Raw genomic sequence first — 22,203 nt, 5'->3', positions numbered from 1 at the left:
GTTTATTCCGTGGTGGTGGAGGACATCTTTATTACCTCCGGCCACTTGGAGTGTGCATCAACCGCGATTAAGAACATTGAGTCCATAAATGGACCAGCAAAGTCGATGTGCACCCTTTGCCAGGGAGATGAGGGCCACTCCCATGGATGTAGAGGGGCTTGTGGTGGAGCGTTTTGGACCTTCTGGCATCCTAGGCAGCTCTTGGTCATTTCTTCGATGTCTCCATCAATACCTGGCCACCATACAAACGCCCTAGCTAGGTTCTTCATTTTCACTCCACCCAGATGCCCCTCGTGAAGCTCCTTTAGCACTTTATCCTGGAATTTGGGTGGAATCACCACTCTGGATCCACACATCAAGGTTCCTCGGCACACTGACAGCTGTTCTCTTCTTTGTGAGAATGTTGACAACAGTGGTTCGCCATGTGCTGGCCATCCCTTCACTGTTAAATCGTAGACCCGTGAGAGAGTCGGGTCATTTCTTGTCTCTCTTTCAATGGCAGAATTTGTTACTGGTAGACATTCCACTATGGTAGAGTGGAACATCTCTACTGGGTCTACTGTAGGTGCCTCTTCTACCGTTGGCAACGGTAGGCGAGATAAACCGTCAGCATTCCCATGTTGTTTTGATCCTTTGTATTCTATGTTGTATTGGTGTGCCCCTAGAAAAAGGGACCACCTCTGTAGCCTTTGCGCTGTCATAATGGGAACACCCTTTTTAGGGTTGAATATGGAGATGAGGGGTTGATGGTCAGTCAACAAGGTAAATTTTTGTCCGTGTAGGTAATGGTTGAATTTCTTCACTCCCCATACCAGGCTGAGTGCTTCCCTGTCGATTTGGGCATAGTTACGCTCAGCTGAGTTTAATGAGCGTGACGCAAAAGCTATCGGCCGTTCTGAGCCATCAGGGAATTTATGGGATAATACTGCTCCTATGCCGTAAGGGGATGCATCGCACGCCAGTCTGATTGGCAGTGATGGGTTGTAATGAGCCAAAACTTCTTCGGATGTGATTAAGTCTTTGCATTTATGGAAGGCACGTTTACAGTCTTCGTTCCATTTCCAAATCACTCCTGTTTGTAGAAGTTCATTAAGAGGGTGTAGAAGAGTTGATAAGTTCGGTAAAAATTTATGATAGTAATTTATTAATCCAGGAACGACCTTAATTGTGAAACATTTTCAGGTGCTGGGGCTTTTATGACCGCTTCAATTTTTTCAGGTGACTTATGCAACCCTTCCTTATTAATTATGTAGCCACAATATGATATCTGATTTTGGAAAAATTCGCACTTGGGGCGATTTGCTCGTAGGCCCCGTTCTTTCAGCCTAGTGAGCACCTGCTCCAAATTGGCAAGGTGCTCGTTGTCGTTTTCTCCTGTTACAAGGATGTCGTCTAGGTAGCATTGAGTCCCCGGAATCCCTTGCAGGACTTGCTCCATAGCTATTTGCCAGATAGCTGGAGCTGATGCTACTCCAAAAACCAGTCGATTGTACTGGTACAGGCCTTTGTGTGTGTTTATCGTGAGATACTTTTTAGAGGCCTCCTCAACCTCCATCTGCAGATATGCCTGTGCCAAGTCAATTTTGGTGAAACGTTTCCCTCCGGATAGTGATGAGAAAATATCTTCTATCCTCGGAAGAGGATACTTTACTGTGTGAAGGACCGGGTTTACAGTCACCTTGAAGTCTCCACAGATGCGAATTTTTCTCTGTTCTTCAGATTTATCATTATTCAATGCTTTTTTCATGACTGGAACGATGGGTGTTGCCCACTCGCTCCGATCTATTTTGGATAATACGCCTGCCTTTTCCAAATTCTCCAGCTCTGCCTCGACTGCTGGACGAATTGCGTATGGCACCGGTCTTGCCTTAAAAAATTTGGGAATTGCTGCATCTTCCACTTCTATTGAGGCGGTGATGCCTTTCAAGGTTCCTAGTTTCTCTTGAAACACTTCTTTGGTGTTGGCCAAGATGTCTTTTAATCGTTCAGGTATGATGTCATCATTGTTTATTTTCTTACTGGTCACCGTCAGTGCCTGAATGGAGTGCCAGTCTAAACGTATCTTTCTGATCCATTCACGTCCCAACAACGGTGGACCACCATCTTGTAGAATGTATAAATACAACTTTTGTATTTCTTTGCTGTTGTATACAACAGGCACCCTTATTTTTCCTTTGGGGTATACTTTCTGCCCCGTATATGTTTTTAAGATAATGGATGTGTCTTTTAGAGGTATATGCGAAAATAGCCTCTCGTAATCCCGTCGATTTATTACGGTTAGAGCTGACCCTGTATCTAGCTCCATTTTAACAGGGGACCCTGCTATCGTGCGGGTAACCCAAATGGCTTGGTAATCATCTTTGGCAAGTACATTATGTAATTTGAGACAGCTTAATCTCTTGTTTTCAGAGTCGCTATCGCTCTTCTGGTCTTCGGAGCTACTGTCCGTCATCATTTGTACCTTCCTGTACTTTCCTTTATTGATTTTTTTTTTTCTGTCTGTGGATTTATTTTGTCCAGATCGGCATACCCGTGCAATGTGTCCAATCTTTCCGCATTGCCTGCATGCTTTGTCCTTGAACCAGCAGTCCTTCTGGTTATGGGTGGATCTGCCGCAGCGATAACATCTTTCGAAACCCTGTGTCATTTCATGGGTGCCGAAGTCCTGTGTCTTTTGTTGTATCTCTGCAGCTCCTCTTGCTGCTGCTTCGTATGATACAGCCATACTGAAAGCTTTGTCCAGTGTTAAATCTTTTTCAGAAAGCAGCCTTTTTTGTGTTCCTTCACTTAAGAGACCGCAAACGAATTTGTCTCGAAGATAATCTGCTAGTCCTGCCCCGAATTGGCAGTACTTTGATAGCTTTCTTAATTCGGTTAGGTAATCAGCGTTACTTTCATTCTTGTGTTGATTTCTCTTGAAAATTTGAATCGTTCCGCTATCAGCAGCGGTGTTGGGTTTAAGTGCTCCTGCAGGGTATCAACAATTTCTTTAAAATTCTTTTCCTTTGGTTTGGCTGGAGTGATTAAATTTTGTAACAGCCCGTATGCCTTTGCGCCCATTAGGTTCAGCAGTACTGAAGCTTTTTTTTCATCTTCTATTCCATTTGCAGTGCAATATACCTCTACTCTTTCCACGTATGTGGTCCAATCCTCTATTTCGCTATCAAAAGCATCAATATTGCCAGACTTAGGCATTTCAGAAAAGATATGGCGCTTCCCGCGCTTTTCTTTCTTTTCAGCAGCAAAGATATGGCGCTTCCCGCGCTTTCCCGCCGCTGCTGCCGATGACAACGCTGTTTCCCGCGGTTTCCGTTCTTTGTTTTTTTTAAATTTGTTTACAGTTGGAGACTCGTTCCCGCCGGACTTTCTCTGCAGGTCTGAACGCTGACCTGCTTGCCGCTCCGGCCGTCTCCCGAGTGCTCCCTCCCAGTCCGTTATTGCTTGCCTCCGATTTCGCTGCCTGTCTCAGCTGTAGAGCCAGCCGCTGGAGCCCCAGCCTGATGCCCAGGAAGGATTAGCGCAGTACCTGCCACCAGCTTGTCCAGCTGGTGAAACCACAGCTTCTCTCACTTTCTTGAGTCTTCTGGACGCCCGAGGAATCGATGTCCTTGAGGTGCTGCCGAATTGCAGGTAAGTCCGTTTCCACTTCGTCGCCACTGTAGTGTCCGTGTGTTGATAAAGACACTGAAGACAGGAGTTGGTTCATAGGTGTTTACTAAGCAAAGTCTGGGGGCGGACTAAGCAAAGTCTGGGGGGGGGTTCTAACGGATATACACAATATACAGGCTTATATAGCCCGAGTGGCCATTACCGGCATTACAGCACACCTGTGGCTCTTAAAGGCACATACACTACAGAAAGGCTTTGGGCAGTAAGGAGGTGAGACACTCACCGCAGAATACCTAGCCTCTGACCTGCTCTTTTTGCCACAGTATTTATGTGGCTGGTCCAGTTAAGTTTCTAGTCAATGGTGACCCCCAGGATGTTGATGGTGGGGGATTTGGCGATGGTAATTCCGTTGAATGTTAAGCGGCGGTAGTTAGACGCTGCTTGTTGGAGATAGTTATTGCCTGGCACTTGTGTGGCACGAATGTTACTTGCCACTTATCAACCCAAGCCTGAATGTCGTCCAGGTCTTGCTGCATTCCGGCATGAACTGCTTCATTATCTGAGGAGTTGTGAATGGCACTGAACACTGTGCAATCGTCAGTGTACATCCCAACTTCTGACCTTATGATGGAGGGAAGATCATTGATGAAGCAGCTGAAGATGGTTGGGCCTAGGACACTGCCGTGAGGAACTCATGCAGCAATGTCCTGGGGCTGAGGTGATTGACCTCCAACAACCATATCATGACAGAGCACTTTACATGATTTTGACATATGAGCTGATCAGCTGATCAGGGAGAGCCAGCATAGATTTGTAAAGGATAGGCTTTGTCTAACAAACCTCGTTGAATTTTTTGAGGTGGTCACTAACGTGGTAGTTAAGGGATTATCTATGGATGTTATTTATATGGACTTCCATAAGGCATTTGACAAGGTTCCATATAAAAGACTGTTAACAAAAATGAGAGTGCATGGAATTGGAGGCAACCTATTGGCTTAGATAGGGAATTGGTTTGGAAAGTAGGGATAATGGGTATGTACGCAAATTGACAGGATGTGACTAGCGGTGCCCCCCCAGGGATCTGTACTGGGGCCACAGCTTTTCACTATATTTATAAATGAATTGGATGAAGGAATAGAGAGCCACATATCTAAGTTTGCGGATGACACTAAGTTAGAATCATAGAACCATAGAAGTTTATAGCACAGAAGGAGGCCATTTGGCCCATCGTGTCTGTGCCGGTCAAAACAGAGCTATCTAGCCTAATCTGGTCTGTAACCTTGTAAGCTACGGCACTTCAAGTGCATATCCAAGTACTTTTTAAATGCAATGAGGGTTTCTGCCTCTACCACCCTTTTAGGCAGTGACTACATTGAAGTCTAAATCATTGATATATAACACAGAAAGCAAGGGACCTAGTACTGAGCCCTGCAGAATCTCACTGGAAACAGCCTTCCCATCACAAAAACACCCGTCGACCATTACCCTTTGCTTCCTTTCACTGAGCCAAATTTGGATCCAATTTGCCACTTTCCCTTGGATCCCATGGGCTTTTAGTTTTCTGACCAGTTTGCCATGCGGGTCCTTGCCGAAAGCCTTGCTAAAATTCATGTAGACTACATCAAATGCGCTACTCTGATCAACTCTCCTTGCTACCTTCACAAAAAATTCAGTCAAGTTAGTCAGACACGACATTCCCTTAACAAATCCATGTTGACTGTCCTTGATTAATCCGTGCTGATTATACTTGATTAATCCATGCCTTTGTAAATGACGATTTATACTGTTGCTCAGAATTTTATCCAATAATTTGCCCACCACTGAGGTTAGGCTGACTGGCCTATAATTACTCGGTCTATCCTTTTCTTCCTTTTTAAACAATGGTACAACTTTAGCAGTCCTCCAGTTCTCTGGCACCACATCTGTAGCCAGAGAGCATTGGAAAATAATGGTTAGAGCCTCCGCTATTTCCTCCCTTGCTTCTCTTAACAGCCTGTTAGGTGGCATAGTAAATAAGAACATAAGAATTAGGAGCAGGAGTAGGCCTTACAGCACCTCGAGCCTGCTCCGCCATTCAATAAGATCATGGTTGATCTTCAACCTCAACTTCACTTTCCTACCCTATCCCCATATCCCTTGATTCCTCTAGAGTCCAAAAATCTATCTATCTCAGCCTTGAATGTACTCAATGACTGAGCATCCGCAGCTCTTTGGGACAAAGGATTCCAAAGAATCACAACCCTCTGAGTAAAGAAATTCTTCCTCATCTCTGTCTTAAAAGGCTGACCCCTTATCCTGAACCTAAGGGGGAGAAATTCATTATAGCCCAGGAATGGGCAGTAACTTTTGAAAAGTTTGAGAATTAGCACCTGGCACTACTGAATCACGCTGCATGCAAAATTGAGTCTCATCGCTCAAAGGAAGGATTGGAACGCTAATGACGTAGCTCAGTGGCGTTATACTCAAAGCGTTAACCAAGATCAGCTGCAGTCTAATCGCAAGTCATCATTCCTACAAGCTCTTTCCAGTTCTTAAGGGGAGGTTCATTGATGCTGCAGAACCTCATTCTCAACATTGCTGGCTGTGAACTTGTGTCAGCAAGCAGGAGCAGGCCAAGCTCAAGGAGCCGGACGACTCAAGCAGGTGTCATGATGGCAGATTCACGCCCCAGGGAGAGAGCCTGCAGATTTTCAGACCAAGCATTGGAGGAGTTGGTGTCTGCTGTGGACAGATGGAGGGCGGTGCTCTACCCGGCAAGTGGCAGGAGGCCCTCGCCGCAAGTCTTCCATGTCATGTGGCGGGAGGTAGCCCAGCACGTCTTGGGCAGCACTGTGGCCCCATACAGGACCCATACACAGTGCAGGAAGAAATTTAATGACCTCACTCAGGTGGTCAGAGTGAGTCAATGCAACAAATGCTACATAACACCGTCTGAACCACAGTCTGCACACACTGGCCAAAGCACCACACCCCCAGCGCTCACCCACCAACAATCCCTACCTACCAACACTCACACCCACATCTCACACCTTGCACACAATGACAACTATTCAACTATGGCAGTCACATCACCCAAACACATTGCTCCACACTCACTCAGACACTTTCCTTTCTCTTGCAGGCCAAGGTGGCTCACAACAGGAGGGGGCAGGAGGGAGCAAGAGCGCACAGGCGGGGGACAAGTCGACACACAACCACTGTCTGCACTGGAAAATAGAGTGATGGAGATTATTGGGCGCCAGGTGGTGGGCGCTGTGGTCACCGGTGACATTGACCCCCTTGGGGACAACAACAGTATGTTCATCCCTACTCCTTCTTTTCACATTACTCTTCCCCCTCACAGCACAAGATTTTTGCACTTTCCAGCTAATCATGCATTTCTCCCTACCTGCCCCCCTCCCCTCACCTTAACCTGTCTCTTGTGCCTTTATGCTTTCAGATAATGAGCAAGCACCTGAGCAGCCCGTTGAGAGCAAGGCAGGAGAAGAGGAGGAGGAAGAACACACTGTATGCCTCACCCACAGGCACCAGCTCAGATACTGGCACTATGCATTCTTTCGAGGCTAGTATAGTAGCAGGATCTGCACAGGGTGATGCACCAGGGACAAGTGGGCTGCAGCAAGGCCAGGGGGAAAGGGTATCTTGGGGGCCAGCTCCCCGGAGGGCATGTTTACACGTGAGTTCTACTGCTCTACAGATGAGAACCTTGATGGGGAGGCGTTTAGAAGAAGGGTGATGGACATGCACATGGAGATGATAGGTGTACTGGCAAGGATGCCCGAGAGCCTCTCAGCAATGATAAGGAGCATGGAGGAGTCTGCCTCCAACATTGCACAAGGCTCTGTGCACACCATGAAGCGCATAATTTCCAGTCTGGAAAGGATGGTCGACTCCCAGAGAGACCATGGCGACCCAGACCTGATGCCGTGTATGATGGGCAATCTAGCAGCTTCCAATGCAGCACAGGCAGAAGCGATGCAACATCTTAGTGCTGTAATGCAGTTTATGCTTTGTAGCATCCAATCTCAGACTGCTCTCATGCAGTCTCAGCTTGATGCCATGCAAGCTCTGACTGCTGCCATCGTGGCTGGGTCTACCACCGTCGACCGGGGCTTTCACGGTGGCGCAGCAGGCCAGCAATCTGTGCTGCAACAGATGGCTAGGGATGCTGAGGTGCTGCACTGGGGAAGTGGCAGTGGGTCAGTGGAGAAGGAACCTGCTGCCCTCTCTCAGGATGACAGCATTCCTCCTCCCACCACTGGCACTCTGCCAATGTCCTTGTCGCTGCTTGTCATCCAGCCAGCCCAGACTGCTGCCGCCCATGCTGAGGTGGTGCAATCTACAGTTGGGCCTTCCAGGCCCAGAATTGGTCGAGGGCGTCCTGCAAGGCCATCTGAAGTCTCCCGCACGGACACTCAGCAGCCTTCCATCAGCTGTGCTGCAGCCACTGGGCCAACCCTTCATAGGAGCACTAGAGTAGGTAAAGGCACAGTAACAACGGGCACTAAGGGATTGCACAGGGGTGAATAGTTAATATTGTTGCTGTAAATATGTGTTAACTGATTATTGATAAATTTATTAATTCTGTTTGGATTATTTTATGGTGTGTCTCATTTCAGTTTTGCGCTGTGATATGGCCTGCAACAGGGATGGAATGATGGGAATGTGGTGAGCAACGGGGATATGGGGTTTAATTTATTGGAACCACAGTCTGATGAGGCGGTCATGGACCACCCTTCCGGAATGTCGATTGACTGGCTGCCTCCTCCTTTGTTCCTGATACTCCTCCTCCTCCTTCTCTTCCTCCTCGTCCTCCTCCTGAGGTGGTCCAACAATCCCTGGTGGCAAGGGCTGGGCCCTCATGCTGGCCAAATTGTGGAGCATGCAGCTGACCATGACGAAATGGGACACCCGCTCCGGCGAGTACTGGAGAGCTCCTCCCGAGTGGTCAAGGCAGCGGAACCGTTGCTTGAGCACCCCAATGGTCTACTCAGTGATGTTCCTAGTAGTGGCATGGCTCTCATTATATGAGTGCTGGGCAGGAGTGTTGGGGTTGCAGAGGAGTGTCATCTGACCAGCCAGCTGCGAGCTTGACGTGGTGGCTGGAAGAGTGCTGGCACACCAGTCTGGAACAAGATGACGGCATTGTGGCTGCTGCCAGGATAGCGGGCATTGACATTGAGGATTCGCTGTCTGTGGTCGCACACCAACTGCATATTAAGTGAGTGGTAGCCTTTGTAGTTACATAAGATGTCATGATTGTTACGCAGTGCCCGCAAATCCACATGTGTGCAGTCAATGACATCCTGCACCATGGGGAATCCCACTATCCTGGCAAAGTAACATGCATGCTCATTCTGCTTCTCTCTGGTGATGCGGAAGGAAATGTAGTCCCTTCTCCTACTGTAGAGAGCCTCTGTTATCTCCCAGATGCAGCGATGGATGGCGAACTGCGAGATGTTAGCTATATCTCCTGATGCAGACTGGAAGGAACGTTGGTGAAGACATTGAGGGCGACGGTGACCTTGACTGCCACTGAGAGAGCTGTGGTCAGCCTGATCTGAGGCTGGAGGTCTGGTTGCAGAAGGTGGCAGAGTTCTGTGACCACCTACTTGGTGAAGCAGAGCCTTCTAATACACTGATCCTCGCTTAATTGAAGGTAGAAGTGCTGCCAGAATACCCTTGGAGGGTAAGGCCTCCTGTTGAGAGCCTTCATTGCTCTCCTCCTCCCTTTGGCCACATGTTCCAATCTTTCTTGCTGCCTTCGCTCCCTCTGCCGTAGATCCTGGAGGGCGAGGTCGACTGTCAGTACAGCCCCCATTAATGTAACCAAGTGCAGTACTTTGATATGTTGTGAGAATAAATGTAACTAATTTTTAGTAGCCACAGCACTCTGGAGATGAAACAACCTTTAAATGACTGTGAATTCAATGTCAAACTGACAAGGAAGCAGTGAAACACCACTGACCTGAGAGCTGCGATTCATTACTCATGATCCCTTTAAGTAGCGCCCCTGGAGCCAGCTACCAACTGCTTCACACCTCCTCTCTCTGTTGCTGTCAGGGCGAGGCGCTAAGGCAGGGGGCAACAATGAATTTTGCAGATCGGGCACCCAGTGAGCGTTGCATGCTCATTGATGTCACGATCCGCCTGGTGCTGAAGTCCCCGGCGCTAACTCGTAGCGGCAGCGCTACGGGGGTCCGGATTTGGCGTGTGCCGCTGGATTCACCTCGCCACGGTGCTACTGCCTCAGCGCCCCTGCCAGGTGCTTACTGGAGGTGCTAAGGTACTGAATTTCAGCCCCTAAGACCCCAATAGTTTAGATGGGAGTAGAAATTTACAAAGGGAAATTGATAGTTAAAGTGAGTGGGCAAAGCTGTGGCAGATGGAGTTCAATGTTGGGAAGTGCGAGGCCATCCACTTTGGACCCAGGAAAGATAGATCAGTGTCTTTTCTAAATGCTGATAAACTAGGAACCGTGGATGAGCAGAGAGATTTTGGGGTCCAAGTTCAGAAATCACTAAAAGCTAGTGGACAGGTACAAAAAATAATTAAAAAGGCTAATGGAATGTTTGCCTTTATTTCAAGGGGTCTGGAATACAAAGGGTGGAAGTTATGTTACAGCTGTACAGGGCTCTAGTTAGACTCCATCTGGAGCACTGCATTCAGTTCTGAGCACTAAACCTCAGGAAGGATATATTGGACTTGGAGTGGGTGCAGCGCAGATTCACCAGAACGATACCAGGGCTAAAAGGGTTAAATTATGAAGACAGGCTGCATGGACTAGGATTGTATTCCCTTGAATATAGAAGATTAAGAAGTGATCTAATTGAAATGTTTATGATTAAAGGGTTTGATAGGGTAGATAGAGAGGAACTATTTCCTCAGGTGAGAGAGTCCAGAACAAAGGGGCATAACCTTAAAATTAGAGCTAGGTCATTCAGGGATGATGTCAGGCAGCACTTCTTCACACAAAGGGTGGTGGAAATCTGGAACTCTCCCCCAAAAAGCTGTTGAGGCTAGGTCAATTGAAAATTTCAAAACTGAGACTTATAAATTTTAGTTGGGCAAGGGTATTAAGGGTTACAAAACCAAGGTGGGTAGATATAGTTAATATACAGATCAGCCATGATGTAATTGAATGGTGGAACAGGCTCGAGGAGGTGAATGTCCTACTCCTGTTCCTATATTTTTATGTTCCTGTATCTATAGCTGTCTGTTACTTTCTTTTCAACATCACCACAAGTCAAATGTTTCAAAGGGCAAAGAGGGCATGAAACAAAGTGACCCAAGTGGAATCTATTTGGATATAGAAATCTCAGTAGTGTGTATCCTGCCCATACTGTAACACAATATTAACTTGTTTTTAACTCATTAAAGACATTTGTTTTTGTTTGTATGGAAACTATTCACTTTGGAGGATGTCATATCTGTGGCTTTTCTTCCATCCTCTTGACTGTGGCTTCTTTGTCAGACCTTGTAACACTTCTTGCCACCCGGCACCACTGTATCAAAGGAATATTGGCCTGGAATTTGCGGTCAGCAGGGAAGCGAAGGCGTTAGCTGCTGGCCCTGAGGTATGCTCCGCGCAGGGACCTCACAATCTCTGTGTCGAGAACTTTGGGTTTTCTGACCTTGAATTCAATTCAACAGAACTTAATGGGGATCCCCTTGAGTGAAGTGTTGTGACGTCAACAAGTTGTCTAAGCAGCCAATCAAAAAGCAGAATTTTCACAGACAGCGAACAAGGAAGTGAGTAAGCCCTTAAAATTCTAACTTTTTAAAAATGTTAGAGCAAAAGAAAGATTGGGGCTCTCACGTGGAGAAAAGGCAAACCTGAAATAAAGATGGGCAAACTTTTAAAATAATGAATTCTTTTGAAAAGGTTCTTTAAAAATTTTTATTTTTTATTAAAATGGACAAATTTCACACTGCACAAAATTAAAATTACTGTTTAGCAGCAATAATGCTGTTAAAATGCCAGTTACGCCTAATCCCTTTGGGTCTAAATTTAGTGAGGAATTTAACAACGTAATTACTGCGGAAGAGCCGAAGTTTTCGTCAGTTTCAATGATTTACAAGATTTCACTGATTGCCAGCTCTGTGGGTGTGGGGTGGGGTGGGGGGGAGGGGTGCACAGCGCTGCCAGTTTCAGAGCTGTCATTGACAGACTGCAACTTCGGAATTTCCACATGTGCTTGCGCATGCGCCAAATCACGAAGTTGCGGTCAGTTTCAAAGGCGGTATGACAGCGTACTCTGAGGGCTCGATTTTGCCAGGCCCGAGGAGGCAGGATTAGAGGTGTGTGAGGTGTTAAAATCGCAAAAACTGGCGGGCGGGCCCGATCCCACCTCCGAGGAATTTTCCCACATGCGAGTTTTCTGACCCTGTCTCCATCCCGTTTCCAAGAGGCGGAACAGGCCCTTAAGTTTTGCAGGTGGCAGAACTTTGTTGTCTCAGGTCTGGGGGAACTTTTAACAGGCCTACTCATTGTTGTGGAAGTTTGGAGCCTGACACCCAATTCCAGTGTGACCTCCTGGGAAACCCCTCTCCCCACCTTGAATGAGCGCTTCCTCAACTGAGATATATTTTGGATCCGTGGTTCAGTGGATATGCTATTATTAAATAATCACACGGATGCTGTACATTAACAAATAACAGGTCTTTACTGGAGCAGTGTAGTCTCTAGACTGGGGGTACAGAGGCATGCACAAAGCTTATATACCGGTGTGGTCACTGCCGGTACTACAGTATACAGGAGCTGTAAAAGTAGTTCTGACTTAAAGGCACATACACTACAATTCCTCCCCTTTTAGATTAGTAATACCCCTAATATTCAAATAACAATTAACATTTCAACATGTACATTAAACAACAAAAGTCCATTTATAGATTCAGTCTTTGGGGCGGCTTCCTGACCCTTTCGGGATAGCGCCTTTCCGGAGGTTCTTGTTCTTGATGCAGAGGCGATTCTGACCCCTTTTCATCGGGTAGTTCATCGGGTTCCACTGCTACTGGGTCTGAAGTAGATGCTACCGGTATGTCGGGTTCATCCCCAGGTACTCGAGACATGGGGTTGACGCGTTCCTGTGATGCTAAGATCTGATCAACGTGGCATCTCACAATGTTCTCCCCGACATCCACTGTGTACATTAATGGCCCCTGCCTTGTACATATCGTTCCGGGTTGCCATTTCTGTTGAGTCTGTGTTTCCAAATGTAGTTATGCTGAATATCTGGACACAGACTACAGAAATAATTAAACAGGTCTTTAGTAATTGAGGGTCAGGGCTGAACTGGAATACACTTTGCTCCACAGGGTTTATATGTGTGGTCACCACCGGTACTACAATGTACAGGAGCCATCAAAAAGTAGTCCATCACCTTAAGGTATCCTCTTAAGGTGGTACAGGTTACATACACTACAATTCCTCCCCTTTTAGCTTAACAGTGTACACCCCAATTTAAACATTACATGGATAACATATATACAACTTTCACACAAAACTGTTCAAAGATTCAGTCTCTGAGGAGGCCTCCTGATCCGGGCCGGATAACGCCTTTCAGGGGTCTCTGGTTCTCGTTGCTGAGGTGACTCATCCATTTGATCTCCTGTGGATTGAACATCATCATGTACGTTCGAGTCTGAGGTAGATGCTACAGGCTCAATAACTTCTTCAACTGGTGTCTCTGCCGTAGACATGGGGTCGACCCTTGTTCTCGATTCCACAAGTTGGCCAGCATGACGTCGTATTACGTTCTCTCCAACGGCTACCGTGTACATCAAGGGTCCTTGTCGGGCACGAATTGTTCCGGATTGCCATTTCTCATTCCTATAGTCCCTGGCCAACACTGGTTGTCCTATTTCGAAACTCCGAGTGGCCTTGTTATTTACGTGCTGGAATTGCTTGTTTTCGACTTCCCTACGCACATTGGGTTTTAACAAATCCAACCGGGACCGCAACCTCCTGTTATAGAACATTATGGCAGGGCTTTGATTTGTCACTGCATGCGTGGCGTTTCGATATGCCATCAGGAAATTGTTCACCTTGTGTTGTAGTGGAATATGGTCTTCGCTCATGGCCTTTATCGCCTTTTTGAACGTTTGTACAAATCTCTCGGCCAACCCATTTGTAGCCAGATGATATGGGGCAGATGTATAGTGTTTCACCCCATTCTTTTTCATGAATTTCTGGAATTATTCTGACACGAACTGTGGTCCGTTGTCTGAACATATTTGTTCCGGCAACCCATTCCTTGCAAATATGGTTCTTAGAACTGCTATCGTCTTTTCAGAGGTAGTGGTCGACATCTTAATCACTACTGGCCATTTAGAATGTGCGTCTGCTGCTATCAAAAACATGGAATCCATGAATGGACCTGCAAAGTCGATATGCACACGTTGCCATGGGGTTGAAGGCCATTCCCACGGATGCAGCGGTGCAATTGGAGGTGCGTTTTGAACTTTTTGGCACCCTGAGCAGCTTTTAGTCAGACCCTCTATTTGTTTGTCGATACCTGGCCACCACACATAAGCCCTAGCAAGGCCTTTCATCTTGACTCTCCCCAGATGACCTTCATGCAATTCCTTCAGAACTCTCTCCCTTAATTTAGGCGGAATAATCACCCTTGTTCCATACATCAATGTTCCTTGACAGACGGACAGCTGTTCTCGTCTGGCTGAGAATGCTGGTAACAGTGGTTCGCCATGTGCTGGCCATCCCTTCACTGTCAAATCGTAGACCCGAGACAGTGTCGGGTCGTTTCGGGTCTCTCTCTCAATACCCGCATTGGTGATTGGTAAGCATTCGATGATGGTCGAGTGAAATATCTCGACAGGGTCAACTGCCGGTGCCTCTTCCGCTGTAGGTAGTGGCAGGCGCGACAGCCCATCAGCATTACCATGTTGCTTTGTACCTTTGAATTCGATATCATATTGATGTGCCCCTAGGAAAAGGGACCATCTCTGAAGCCTCTGCGCCGTCATAACCGGAACACCCTTCTTAGGGTTAAAAATGGAAACCAACGGCTGGTGATCTGTCAGCAGCGTAAACTTTTGGCCTTGCAGGTAATGGTTAAATTTCTTAACTCCCCACACGAGGCTGAGAGCCTCCCTATCTATCTGAGCATAGTTGCGCTCTGCGGAGGTCAATGATCTGGATGCGAATGCGACTGGCCTTTCCAAGCCATTTGGAAACTTATGTGAGAGCACTGCCCCGATACCATATGGAGAAGCATCACAAGCTAAGCGAATAGGCAGCGTTGGGTTAAAGTGAGCCAACACTTCCTTAGAGGTGATCAGTGCCTTGCTTTTTTGAAAAGCCCGCTTACAATCATCGCTCCACTTCCATGGTATTCCCATTTGCAAAAGAGTGTTCAGTGGGTGTAACACCGTGGATAAATTTGGAAGAAACTTGTGGTAATAGTTAACCAACCCAAGGAACGACCTCAACTGGGATACATTTTCTGGAGCGGGAGCTTTCACAACAGCTTCGATCTTGTCAGGTGACTTATGGAGCCCCTCCTGGTCAATGACGTGGCTGCAGTACGAGATTCGCTTTTGAAAGAACTCACATTTCTGGCGATTAACTCTGAGCCCATATTCTTTCAATCTGGTGAGCACCTGCTCCAAATTCGCGAGGTGATCCTTATCATCATCTCCTGTAATCAGAATGTCGTCCAGGTAGCATTGTGTGCCTGGAATTCCCTGCAATACCTGCTCCATGGCCCTTTGCCAAATCGCTGGAGCCGATGCCACTCCAAAAACCAGTCTATTATACAGATATAAGCCCTTATGTGTGTTGATCGTGAGATACTGGCGTGACGCTTCATCAACTTCCATCTGTAGGTACGCCTGCGCCAGGTCTATCTTGGTGAAGTGTTTCCCGCCAGACAGCGAAGCGAAGATATCTTCAATCCGCGGAAGCGGATATTGCACCGTGTGAAGAACCGGATTAACAGTGATCTTGAAATCACCACAGATGCGAACCTTCCCAGGTTCCCCCGGCTTGTTGCTCAACGAACGCTTCATGACAGGAACAATGGGTGTGGCCCATTCGCTCCAGTCCACCTTTGACAGTACTCCTGAACGTTCTAGCCCTTCCAGCTCTGCTTCCACAGCAGGTCGTATTGCATAAGGTACCGGTCTGGCTTTGAAAAATTTTGGGTTTGCATGTTCTTCAACCTTGATGTTTGCCGTAATTCCTTTCAGTGTTCCCAGTCCCTGTTGGAACACCTCCTTAGCATCGTCCAATATTTTGGACAGTCGTTTAGGTTTGACGTCGTCCTCTTTACAGGAATCTACAGTCAGTGCTTGTATGGAATGCCAGTCCACATTTATTCTCCGGATCCATTCCCGTCCCAGTAGTGGCGGACCTCCATCAGGTAACACATACAAGTCCATTTCCTGACTTTCTTTACCATTGTAGACCACATTTACTTTTATCTTTCCGATGGGGTATACTATTTGCCCCGTGTATATTTTCAATACAATCTCCGTATCCCTCAGGGGAATGTGCGAGAATAACCTTTTGTAATCTTGCTTATTCATGACCGTCAATGCCGATCCAGTGTCCAATTCCATCTTCACTTGGACTCCTGCTATCCGAAGCATGACCCAGATAGTTTGGTGGTCTGCTGTGTTACCCACATTATGTATTTTTAGACAACCCAGTTCCTTACTGCTGGAGTCTGAATCCATCTTCTGTTCATCCAAACTGTTCTCTGTCACCATGTGTACTTTTTTGTACTTCTCCTGCGGCGACTTTTTGCTGCTGGTCTTCTTTCCTGACCGGCATACTCTCGCTATGTGACCAAGTTTGCCACATTGCCTGCATTCTTTATCTTTGAACCAGCACTGGTTCTGGTCATGCGTTGTCCTTCCGCAACGATAGCACTTTACTGCGCCCAATGCCATTTCATTGCTGCTGAATTCCAATGGCCTTTGCTGTATCTCTGCAGCGCCTCGTGCTGCTGCCTCGTGCAATGCTGCAATGCTGAAAGCTTTGTCCAGCGTAAGATCCTTTTCCTCTTGCAGTCGCTTCTGGGTTCCTTCCCTTAGGAGCCCACACACAAACTTATCTCTCAGTGCGTCTGCTAGTCCTGTACCGAACTGACAGTACTTTGATAACTTGCGCAGTTCGATTAAGAATTCAGCGTTGCTTTCCTCTTTAAGTTGAATTATTTTGTAGAATTTAAATCGTTCCGCTATCAGCAGCGGCGTGGGGTTTAAATGCTCTTGCAGGATAGTAACAATATCCGCGAAACTCTTTCCTACCGGTTTATCTGGTGTTACAAGGTTCCTTAATAACCCGTACGTCTTCGCACCCATCGAGTTTAATAGGGTTAGTGCTTTCTTATCCTCCGGTACCTCATTCGTTGTACAGTAAACTTCGACGCGTTCCACATAAGTGGCCCAATCTTCCACATCGCTATCAAAAGCAGTGATGTTACCCGTTTTTGGCATCCTTGTTGAGTTTCCTTTCCTTCGGATATGATTATTAGTTTATTTTTTTTTTTTTTAAATGGTGGCTTTTCCCGCGCTTGTCTTCTTCCCCCGCCGACTCAAAATGGCGATTACCGCGCTGTTGCCGTTCTCGCTTCCCAGCGGTCCTTTATTTTCCCCTACGCTGCTGCTCTTGTTCCCCGCCGCTCCCGCGGTCCTTGTGGACATAAACGCTTTTCTGGCTGCTGCGCGTCTCTGCCCCGATTGCAGTCCGGCCCCTGACACCGGCTGCGGTCGTGTTCTCCGCCCTTTTCGTCGTTTCCCTCCCCTTCTCTTACTGACAACTCAGCCGACTTCCCCCCCGTGCCGCTCGATCGGGCTTACCCGCCGCTGTCGTCGAAGGGATGTTCACTGATGTTTGACTTCGTGGCCAGAAACCAACCCGGGTTCCCAATTGCCTCCCGTGCTATGCAGTGCCCAGCAGGATGTTGAGGGTGGATGTCCTCGATCGACGCCCGTTTCAGAGGCGAAGCTTCCTTTGACGCAACTGCCGCTAGGTAAGATCAGACTCGTCGCCACTGTTGAGTCTGTGTTTCCAAATGTAGTTATGCTGAATAACTGGACACTGACTACAGAAATAATTAAACAGGTCTTTAGTAATTGAGGGTCAGGGCTGAACTGGAATACACTTTGCTCCACAGGGTTTATATACCGGTGTGGTCACCACCGGTACTACAATGTACAGGAGCCATCAAAAAGTAGTCCATCACCTTAAGGTATCCTCTTAAGGTGGTACAGGTTACATACACTACAATTTCTCTGTTCGATAGTCACGGGCCAAGACTGGTTGCCCTACATTGAAGCTCCTTGTCGGCTTCTCATTGATGTGCTGGAATTGTTTGTCCTCAACATTTCTTCGCACATTTGGTCTGAGCAAGTCCAGACGAGATCTCAACCTTCGGTTAAAGAACATCATGGCCGAGGTCTGGTTGGTAACTGCATGTGTCGCGTTGCGGTAGGCTAATAAGAAATTGTCCATCTTATGCTGTAGTGGAATTTCATCATTGCACATGGCCTTTATCGCCTTCTTAAAGGTTTGTACGAACCTCTCAGCCAATCCATTTGTGGCTGGATGATACGGGGCAGATGTGTAATGCATTACCCCATTCCTTTTCATGAATTTTTGGAACTCGTCGGACACAAACTGTGGTCCATTATCAGAGCAAATTTGCTCTGGCAAACCGTTTCTGGCAAATATGGTCCGTAGGACTGCAATCGTTTTCTCTGTAGTGGTTGAAGACATTTTTATCACCTCAGGCCACTTTGAATGAGCATCCACTGCTATTAAGAACATTGAGTCCGTGAATGGACCAGCGAAATCAATATGCACCCGTTGCCATGGAGAGGAGGGCCACTCCCATGGGTGTAGAGGGGCATGTGGTGGTGCATTTTGGACCATCTGGCATCCTAAGCAACTCTTAGTTAGGTCTTCGATTGGTTGTTCGATTCCCGGCCACCACACATAAGCACTAGCAAGGCTTTTCATTTTCACTCCCCCCAGATGACCTTCATGTAGCTCATTTAGCACTCTCTCCCTTAACTTGGGTGGAATCACCACTCTGGATCCACACATCACTGTCCCCTGGCATACTGACAGCTGTTCTCTTCTGGATGAGAATGCTGGCAACAGTGAGCCGCCATGTGTTGGCCATCCCCTCACCGTCAATTCATATACCCGTGACAGCGTCGGATCATTGCGGGTCTCCTTCTCTATATCCGCGTTTGTTACTGGCAATCGTTCAATTATTGACGAATAAAATATCTCGATAGGGTCCACTGTTGGTGCTTCCTCCACAGTAGGCAGTGGCAGGCGCGATAGCCCATCAGCGTTCCCATGCTGTTTCGTGCCTTTATATTCTATTTCATATTGATTCACCCCTAGAAACAGGGACCATCTTTGTAACCGTTGTGCAGTCATCACTGGAACACCCTTCTTAGGATTAAAGATGGAGACAAGTGGTTGGTGGTCAGTCAGCAAGGTGAACTTCTACCCATGCAGATAGTCGTTGAATTTATTTACTCCCCATACTAGGCTGAGGGCCTCCCTGTCAATCTGGGTGTAGTTGAGCTCGGCTGAGGTTAGTGACCGAGACGCAAAGGCTACTGGCCTCTCCAACCCGTCTGGGAATTTGTGCGACAGCATCGCTCCAATACCGTAGGGTGATGCATCACATGCCAAACGAATTGGTAGTGCTGGGTTGAAATGGGCCAACACCTCTTTTGATGTGATCAATTCTTTACACTTCTGGAAAGCTCATCTACGTTCGTCATCCCACTTCCATGGTACGCCTGTTTGCAGTAGGGTGTTCAGCGGGTGTAATACCGTAGACAAATTTGGTAAGAACTTGTGGTAGTAGTTTACCAGCCCGAGGAACGACCACAGTTGTGACACATTTTCCGGTGCTGGAGCCTTGACTACTGCCTCAATCTTGTCAGGGGACTTATGTAACCCCTCCTCATCGATGACGTGGCCACAATACAAGATCTGTTTCTGGAAAAACTCGCATTTGTGGCGATTAGCTCGTAGCCCATACTCCTTTATTCAGGTGAGCACCTTCTCCAAGTTGGCGAGGTGATCACCGTCATTTTCGCCCGTGACCAAGTTGTCGTCCAAATAACACTGGGTCCCTGGAATCCCTTGCAGGACCTGATCCATCGCCCTTTGCCAGATAGCCAGAGCCGAGGCTACTCCAAACACCAGCCGGTTGTATTGATAGAGACCTTTATGAGTGTTGATCGTAAGGTAATGTTTCGAAGCTTCTTCTACCTCCATTTGCAAGTACGCCTGGGCTAGATCAATTTTGGTGAAGCGTTTACCTCCAGATAGCGAGGCGAAAATATCCTCAATTCGTGGAAGCGGATATTGCACCGTGTGAAGGACTGGGTTCACTGTCACCTTAAAACCCCCACAGATGCAGACCTTCTTTGGTTCCCCAGGCGTATTACTCAACGACCTCTTCATTACAGGAATGATGGGTGTAGCCCACTCACTCCAGTCCACTTTGGACAGTACTCCTGAACGTTCCAACCCTTCCAGCTCTGCTTCAACAGCTGGTCTGATCGCATAAGGCACTGGTCTGTCCTTCAGAAACTTTGGGCTTGCATTTTCCTCTATTTTAATCGTTGCTGTTATTCATTTTAGTGTTCCTAGTCCCTCCTGGAACACCTCTTTTGCGTCAGTTAGCATTTTTGACAGTTGTCCAGGTGTGACGTCATCATCCTTTTTGGCCTCAACCTTCAGTGCCTGTATGGAATGCCAATCTAATTGTATCTTCCGGATCCATTCACGTCCTAGCAGTGGTCGTCCTCCATTTGGCAATACATATATATCCATTTTAGGTATTTCCTGGCCTTTATATGTCACTTTCACCCTTATTTTTCCTTTGGGGTAGACTTTTTGCCACGTATACATCTTCAAGACAATCTCTGTAGCTTTCAAAGATATGTGTGAAAATAGCCGCTTGTAGTCTCTTTGATTTATGACTGTTAGAGCTGACCCTGTGTCCAATTCCATTTCCACTTGGACTCCGTCTATCTTGAGTGTAACCCAGATAGTCTGGTAATCCTCCATTTCGGCTACCTTATGTAGTTTCAGACAACCCAGCTCCTTGCTTCCGGAGTCTGTGTCACTTTTCTGTTCGTCTGAACCACTGTCCATCACCTGGTGTACCTTTTTGTACTTCTCCTGTGGAGATTTCTTACTGTTGGTTTTCTTCCCAGACCTGCAGACTCTTGCTATGTGTTCTGCTTTCCCACACTGTCTGCACACTTGGTCCTTGAACCAACAATCTTTCTGGTCATGTGTTGTTCTGCCGCAGCGATAGCACTTCCCTGTTCCATAGGACATTTCATTGGTGCCATATTCTTGCGGTCTCCATTGTATCTCTGCAGCGCCCCTTGCGGCTGCTTCGTGTGATACTGCCATACTGAAAGCATTGTCCAGCGTAAGGTCCTTTTCTGATAGAAGCCGTTTCTGGGTTCCTGCACTTTGTAGCCCACACACAAACTTGTCCCTTAACGTGTCTGCTAGTCCCGCTCCAAACTGGCAGTGTTTCGATAGCTTGCGCAGTTCCGTTAGGTACTCAGCATTGCTTTCATCTTTGTGTTGGTTCCTTTTATGGAACTTAAATCGTTCTGCTATCAGCAGCGGTGTGGGGTTTAAGTGGTCCTGTAGGATTTCTACTATGCTTTCAAAATTCTTGTTTACCGGCTTCTCTGGGGTTATTAGATTTCACAGTAACCCATAAGTTTTTGCACCCATGGAATTTAACAGAACCAGTGCTTTATTAGCATCTGGCACTTCATTCGCCCTGCAGTACACCTCAATACATTCCACATATATCACCCAATCTTCGACTTCATTGTCGAACGTAGAGATACTGCCACTCTTCGGCATCCTTGGGTGTGAGTTAACTGTCACAAATGGCGCCTCCTGCGCTTCCCCTTCTTCTCCGCTGGCACAAAATGGCATCTCCCGCGCTTTCCTTCCTCCCCGCGCTCGCCCTTCTTCTCCGCTGCGGCTTCTAAAAATGGCGCCTCCCGCGCTCTTCCTTCTTCTCTGCGGCTCAATGGCGTCTCCCCTTTCTTTGCCCCGCGGACCCTGTTCAGCCCGTGAGCCCTGGCTGTGCTCTGCGCATTCTTCTTTTTGTATTTTTCGCCTCCGCTCAGTCTAGAACCCGGCTATTTCTTTACCCTCTCTCTCTCCGGTTTGTTTTCTTTTTCTCGACGCCACTCGGTGTTCAACCCCCGGCTGCGCCCTGCACTCTTCACCCTCTGTCTTACCCCGTCGACGCTGCTCGGCTTTCTCTCCGCTGTCGGTCGGCTCCAGCCGCCGCTGCTTGGGAAGGGTCTGCGCTGGACCTGTCGTCGGTCTCTTACTGCTTGTTGTGGCTGGGGAACCAAGCCCGGCTCTCCACAGCCTCCCCTGCGAAGTTGGATCTCTGCCTGACTGCTGGGCGGTTGCTCGTGGTCGACGCCCGTGTTCCTGGCCTCGACTATTTTTTTTTTATGTTGCAGGTAGATTCGAATCGACACTCGTCGCCACTGTTCGATCCATGGTTCAGTGGATATGCTATTATTAAATAATCACAC

The sequence above is a fragment of the Somniosus microcephalus genome, chromosome 7 (assembly GCF_052327205.1).
Source record: "Somniosus microcephalus isolate GS21.2 chromosome 7, FLI_Smic_1.0, whole genome shotgun sequence".
In the NCBI taxonomy this organism is placed as follows: Eukaryota; Metazoa; Chordata; class Chondrichthyes; order Squaliformes; family Somniosidae; genus Somniosus; species Somniosus microcephalus.
This window is presented reverse-complemented; position numbering follows the sequence as displayed.